The following is a 6,851-nucleotide window of genomic DNA, read 5'->3' on the forward strand; positions in this document are numbered from 1 at the left end:
CAAGGATCAGGGGGGCTGGAGAAGCAGGCAGGGGTCCCCCCATGGTCCTTTCTCCCCTTCAGCCCCCCCTCCCCTGCCCCTACTTACCAGCTTCTAGTCTGGCTGCAGCTCCCTGATGCAGCCACTGGGGACTCTCTGAATCATCGAAGCCCTCCAAATCTTTTCTGAAGATTTGGAGAGCTTCCAATTGATTTGGACCTTGTAATTGGTCTCCCATTTGATTCAGATTCAGAGATTCAGCCACCAAATAGGGCCAAATCTCCTCTGAATCAAATCACCACCCAAAGCTTCACACAGCCCTAGTGGAGAATACTAAGAAGTGTCACCTGGACTTTGAGAAGATCTCCCAGGACTTGTGGGCAGACACTAACCAGTATGGCATAGGGATGAGCTGGGATGAGCAATGCCGTGGTTCTCATGAAGTATGTCAGGCACAGAGCATGACAGCATCCTGGTCATCTTTGAGTAGCACACGCTGGTTGCCTTTGTATCTGACAGTGGGTCCACACATGTGCCCTGCTTCACAGAGAGGGTGGCAAGCATGCCCACCTGCCTGCCACCCAACTGTGAAGCCCAGCTGGTACACACCGCCTAGTACTGCAACCTGGTGGTGAGTGGCCAAGTGAAGAGTGCCAGAGAAATCCACTGATGAAAGCATATTGCTACTAGACCCAGTGACTTGAGGGACCAGACAACAACAAACCAGTATGTTCAACCCCTCCCTCTCCCCGCAGTGTGTCCCTACAAAGATCAAAAAGGGCAGCCCTAATTAAATTAAAAGCCAATGTATGCAGCCCAAGTGCCCCTACAATAACTAACAGTGCCCCTAAGTGACCCTACAATAACAAGCCATAAGCCCAAGTGATCCTATAATAACAAGCCAGTGTGTGCAGCTCCCACATCCTGAGTAACTGTACAGTAGCAAATTTGTCCTCTATTGGAACCTTACAATAAGAAACCAACATGAGCTGTCTTAGTGACCCTACAATAACCAACCCAGGGTTAAAGCCCCTGCACCACAAGCTGGTTGCCAGATAACAAATGAGTGCCCTAAAATAACACACTTCCCCAGTGACTAGAATAACAGAGGATAGGGTGATGTGGGCACCAAAGCACATGGTTAACTGCCCCAGAGGTAGCAAGTTTGAGGCCATAGTTGAAGCATTCATGATGTGGCCCTGTCAGATTCCAATGAATCTGCAAATTCTGTCAAGTACTTTGTCACAAGGACACAAAAAGGGAGGAGAGGAAATGAAGGACCAAGAGGTGATATTAACCTGAATCTTCTACTTCTCAAAGAAGTGTTCCAGATTATGGACTAAGCATTCTAGATTATGGACTAGGTATTCTCTTGAAACTGGCCTGCTGCACCCTGCATTTCCTATTCCTGGACAAATAGTAAAGGGGAAATATCTGCCCTCTATCAGAGAGGCCCAGGCTAAAACCTGGCCCTTCCTTCCCAGGACAACATCCACCTCACTGAACAAGCTGCCCTCTGGTTTATTCTTTTTCTCCTAATCCTACTTACTTTTCCATCTTAACTGTCCACTGTGCCACCTTCAAAAGTGGGGATAAGACTGCTCAAAATAAATAGATAAACAATAATGAGGTAGTTTTTTTTCCTATTCAGGGATAGAAGCTCCTTGCTTCTTTATGGCTCATAATGAGGTTCCAAGCTCATGTTCTATGACTTTGAAGGAATGGAATTAAGTCTAGGAGTCAAAGTTCCATTTTCAAATGCAGCTGAAATGCACCCTTTAAAATGTTGCACAATATGATGAAACCAGGCACAGTATCCACATACAGAAATGCAGGAAAAACCTCACTTTAATGATCATGCAATCCAGAGAAGAGTTTACTATTATAAATAGGAGAAATTCACTATAATAAGAATTAGTCAATTTACTGCATCATAATGAAAAACAAAAGTTTCCTGCTGTTGGGTTTGTTAAAAGAGGAGTTTGTTATAAACAGGGTTATAATGACGTTGTACAGTACAATATGCAGAGTTGGCTTTGTGTTTAGTAATGTTAACAGTTGATTACTGTGCATAACCAGTTATCAGACTTCCTTTTCATGGTAATCTTTTTTACACTGACTAGGTCAGATGGGGAAGAAGGAAGAATGCCTTGCCTTCTGAAGTTCCTCCAAGTGTTTGCTTCATTCCGTTTTTATTTTTTTTGCCTGCTCTGGTAAGGCAATGAACTAGGTAACACCACAGTGATCTGAGCAGAGGAAGAAAGTTTCTGTTTGCCAAATACTCTGAGAAAGGCAGCTCTGTTAGGGTAAGTAACTCAACCAGGGTTGAGAACTACTATGAGCTCCTGAGCTGGCCCTGGAGCTGGAGGATTGAAGCCAGCCCAGGAGCACCCAGCAGTTCCCAGCCCAAGGCTGGTAATTTGTCAGCCAGGGGAGTGCACAGAGCAGCCCAGAAGGCATTCATGGGGGTGCTCTGGCTATGGATGGTCACCAGTGCAGACCCTGGAATGCCTATACTCTTTTCAATGAGTTGGGCTTCCCACTCACTGCACTAAACAGCTGAACTTCAATGATTTTTATTGAACAATTGCACATACTATTAGATGTCTTCTGGAGATGTTTTTGTTCTGGGAATGTGTGGAGCTGAAACAGTTTGTTCTGTGGAGTAGGATAAGGGTAGACACATCTTCTGAGTACCTTTTCTATGTTCCCAACTAAGAGCATAAGAATATAAGAACTGTCATATTGGATCAGATCAATGGTCCATGTAGCCCATTCTTCTGTCTCCAACAGTGACCGAAATGACTGCTATAGAGAAAGAGCATTGAACTGGATAACTCTAGAGTGATCTATCCCCTATTCAATGTCCTAGTATCCACCATTATTTGTTTAAAGATGCCAGAGGAAACATCTCCCACCATTCTGTTCAATAAGAATATAAGAAGAGCATTTGTAAAAATGGCAGGTCAATTATCCCGTTTTGTATTGAGATCTGACTCCATGATCCAACCATTCTCCAACTTGGCTTTTACATTACATCCTCAGATAGCAACTGTGATACCCAGCAGGCCCACTGGCTTGATAATTTAAGATTTCCCTTCAAAAGCCAGACTATAACAGGCTATATTATGAAGAAACAGAGAAGCAAAAAAATGAAAAGGGTATGAAAAGTTACACCATACTTGGAGAAATAGATATAAAATAACAGAGACACCAATACACATACCTTATTACTTACATGGGCACTCTTTAAACTCATGGGTAGACCTAACTTAGTTTGGTGACCCACATTTTAAAACCATGTTATAGTTGTCTTGCTGCAGAACTCTGACTTTTCATTAGCCTATAGGTATCTTTCGACCATTTTTATCCCCCCTCTCCTCAGAATAGTTTAAATTTGATTTCCCTTTTCTCAACCTCTGCATAACAGTCTTATCCCCAGGTTTGGATGCTTGTTGAGATGTTCCTTACCTAGACTGTTTCTGTAGCAATCTTCTTTGATCCAGTTGCATGCAATGAGGCAAGTTAATATCACATTGATAGAGCATATAATTATTAATATAAGAATACAAATATGTTCCAGTTCTCCATGTGAACAAAAACAATTTTCTTAAGTTTTACAAAAAATACCCCATTTCAGGCTAGGAATTTGTACTGCAAAATGCCAGCCCTGACAGAGTTTTTTTCTTTTGTTTTTTGGTTATAATGAATTTATCAAGCCTGGGGGGGGAGAAGGGGAAGAGCAGTTTATGGTGTTATAGAAGTGCTGATAGACCTTTAACAATAGCATCTTGAGTTCGACACTATAATTATTGAAAATTGCTAGTGATACAAAGTTGCTTGTTTATGACACAGTAAACCCTAAAGACATTTCTGTAATTTTGAAGCTCCTACATAGTTTTCCATTTTCATTGGAGGCAAAGCAGGAAACAAAAAGAATGGCATTGAAAAACAGGTTAGTAATCATTAACAATTTTTAGGTGACATAACTTTGTTGGAGAATCTTATATAAAACTGCACTGTAACAGTTTTAAAAGGCATTTTTGCACTGGGACACAGATCCCAGTTTCAGTTACATACTTATGTATTTCACCTGTCTTTCTATAGTGTTTGCTAATTACAGGGTTTGCCAACTCATGATTTTCTGCATGATTCAGTCAAGTTTGAACAGAACTGGAGCCAATTCCAGAATAACTTAAGAAGCCACAACCTCTGGTGTAATTTCCTGGGGAGGAATCCTTTTTTATTGACTGCCTATGTGACAGCCCCATCTCCTGGAGAACACAAGACAATCAGGATTGCTTCTGGAAGCAGACAGCAATCTCCCCATCTTCACCACTACTCCTTAAGAACAATTCTTACAGAGGGGAGACAAGAGCGAACTCAGGAAGAATCCAAGAACTCAGGATGGCGTTGCCAACTCCCCTCATGTGAGCCATAATACTGCCCTCTACACCTTTCCCTTCTCTTCCCTTCCTCATCCAGTGCACCTTACCAGTCCAGGGTGAGACAGAAACAAAGAACCTTAAGGTCTAAATGAAGAGCAGACTGATTGGCTAAACTGAGATGAAGGCAGAATTGATGGCACATTGGAGGAATGGGTAAATACAAGCGTGAGAACCTTTGCAGTTTGAGTGACAACTAGTGCCAGGGGTATGTATGGCAGTCAACCGTGTCAGTTCTTTCAAATTCTTTATGAAGGGCTGATGGCAGGGCGCTGGGTTACAAGAGCAGGGGTAGGGAGCAGCAGCCGTACCCATGCTGGGACTCCTACACAGCCCTAGCTGTTCTGCTGCTGCCACATGTGATCTGCCCACACTGATCTTAAAGCAGCAGCATCCAGGAACTGTTCTGGAGTTCTCAGCATGGCAGTGTTGCTGGGGCACAGAAATTTTTGGTACACCTCCTAACTTGGTTCGTGGGGTGAGCACCCTTCTGACCCACCGCTAGTTATGCTACTGCTTTGGTGATATTGCAACAGTACTATGAATTCACATTTAAAGCAAAAATTGGTTTAAAATTACTTCTGAGTTTAGCTGACTCCCTCCCATCATCTGATCCTGCGGAGAAGTCACAGAACAAAATATATCATCAGCGTAAGCAGGCTAAACTCCCTTAAAATAGTGGTGAATTTGGCACATAGTATTTAATTTGTGAGAGCACAGTTATTGCTATGGGAACAAATTATGCTGTGATTTGTTCTCTGCAGGATCTATCAGAAAGACAAGTTGGTCTACAAAAAAAAAAAGGTCTCATTTAAAGAGAAACCCTCCTATGTGCAAAGCAAATACAAAAACAATAAGTCCTGAATATGTAGCATCTATTTCCTTGCTACGTAAGGGTCCTCTTTCTTTCTATTTTAAGGGGACATGGAGAGCAAAGTGAAAAGTCCATTGAAGTCAATGGAAGAACCTCATTGGGCTTGAAATCAGCTTCAAGTGTGAGATTTGAAAGCCTGAGTTAGAAGCCAGTCAGTTAAAGTTCCTCTGTGAAAAGTTTAAAAATGAATCTGCATTTTTCAAAAAGTCTTCTATGCTTTAGGGGTGTCAACATTTTTAAGGCCAAACGTCTCATATACAAATGAGAATGGGCTGGGTGCCATCACATTTCCAGCTTATGATTGAGGAAAGGATTTGATTTCTTTTGTAAAAACAGGTGGATATTTAATATTTACAAATGTACAAGGCCTCCTGCTGCCTTAAGCTCTATTTCTTCTACTTTACTTGAATGCTTTGCAATCTGTTACTACTTCAGGTTTTCACTAAAGCTATTTACTAGTATAGTAACACTGTTTTCCACATGACACTAGTAGAAACTATTACTTCGAAGATTGCTGAAGTGAAGTTCCATATCAGCTCCTAAAGTAACTTATTCCTTGCAGTGCCCAAGTGCTCTGCACTTCATGGAAGTCTCAGCCTGAAATAGTTGATTAGGCTCCTTATGCAATGCACTGAAAATCAATTGACTTGGAAGCCATATATTCTCTCCAGGAATAAAATGGAGAGAGAAAAAGAGTTGATCTTAGGAATCTAATTGTATGATTGGTCAGAATTAGGTGCCTTAGGCCCTGGCACCTAACTAACAAGTTAATCAAGTCTTAAGTAGTAACCCAGCCACACGTCTATACAATTAAAAGTACAACAAAACACAGACAAAATAAAACAAACAGGACATGTGTAATAACTTTATGGCTGGGTCCCATCATGCCTTAAATTCAACATGGCTTTGGGACCACATGAGAACACTTAGAGATTGGCTTGCTACTTGGCAGTGCAAGGGGCATCTGTCTTGCCACTTGCCAATGTAGGACTGTGCTAATGATTTTTTATGAAACAAAATTAGGAAGCATCACCAATATGGAAGGGCGATACAACACAAGAAGGTTTGGATAACTTTAAAGATCAGTATAATAGGGAATGAAATTCAGTAATATAAAGAGGAAGACCATGCACAGATAGACTAATAAAAGAATTTCAACTATAGACTGAAACCTTATCAGTTGGGAATATCATAGGGAAAAGATCTAGGGTGCCTCACCCCATTCTCATCAATAAATTAAGCAACTGTGGCATTAATGCCTACACAGTTGGATGGGTAAAAAATTGGCTGATGGGGCACACCCAGAGAGTGGTGGTGGGCGGGTCATACTCAGCCTGGCAAGATGTAAGCAGTGGGGTCCCTCAGGGCTCAGTCCTCGGGCCCGCACTGTTTAACATCTTCATCAGTGACTTGGACAAGGGGGTGGAAAGCACCCTGTCCAAGTTTGCTGATGACACTAAGATGTGGGGCGAGGTGGACACACTCAAAGGGAGAGAGAGGCTGCAACTAGATTTAGACAGACTACAAAAGTGGGCAGATGAGAATAGGATGGG

The 6,851-nt window shown here is 42.1% G+C and overlaps 1 pseudogene; it reads left to right on the forward strand.

Annotated features, from left to right (window-relative positions):
• The window catches only part of LOC112551891, a 14,527-nt pseudogene extending 13,932 nt beyond the window's left edge, over nt 1-595 (forward strand).
• Nucleotides 596-6,851: the final 6,256 nt, after the last annotated feature.

The sequence above is a fragment of the Alligator sinensis genome, unplaced genomic scaffold, assembly GCF_000455745.1.
Source record: "Alligator sinensis unplaced genomic scaffold, ASM45574v1 scaffold600_1, whole genome shotgun sequence".
Taxonomy (NCBI): domain Eukaryota; kingdom Metazoa; phylum Chordata; order Crocodylia; family Alligatoridae; genus Alligator; species Alligator sinensis.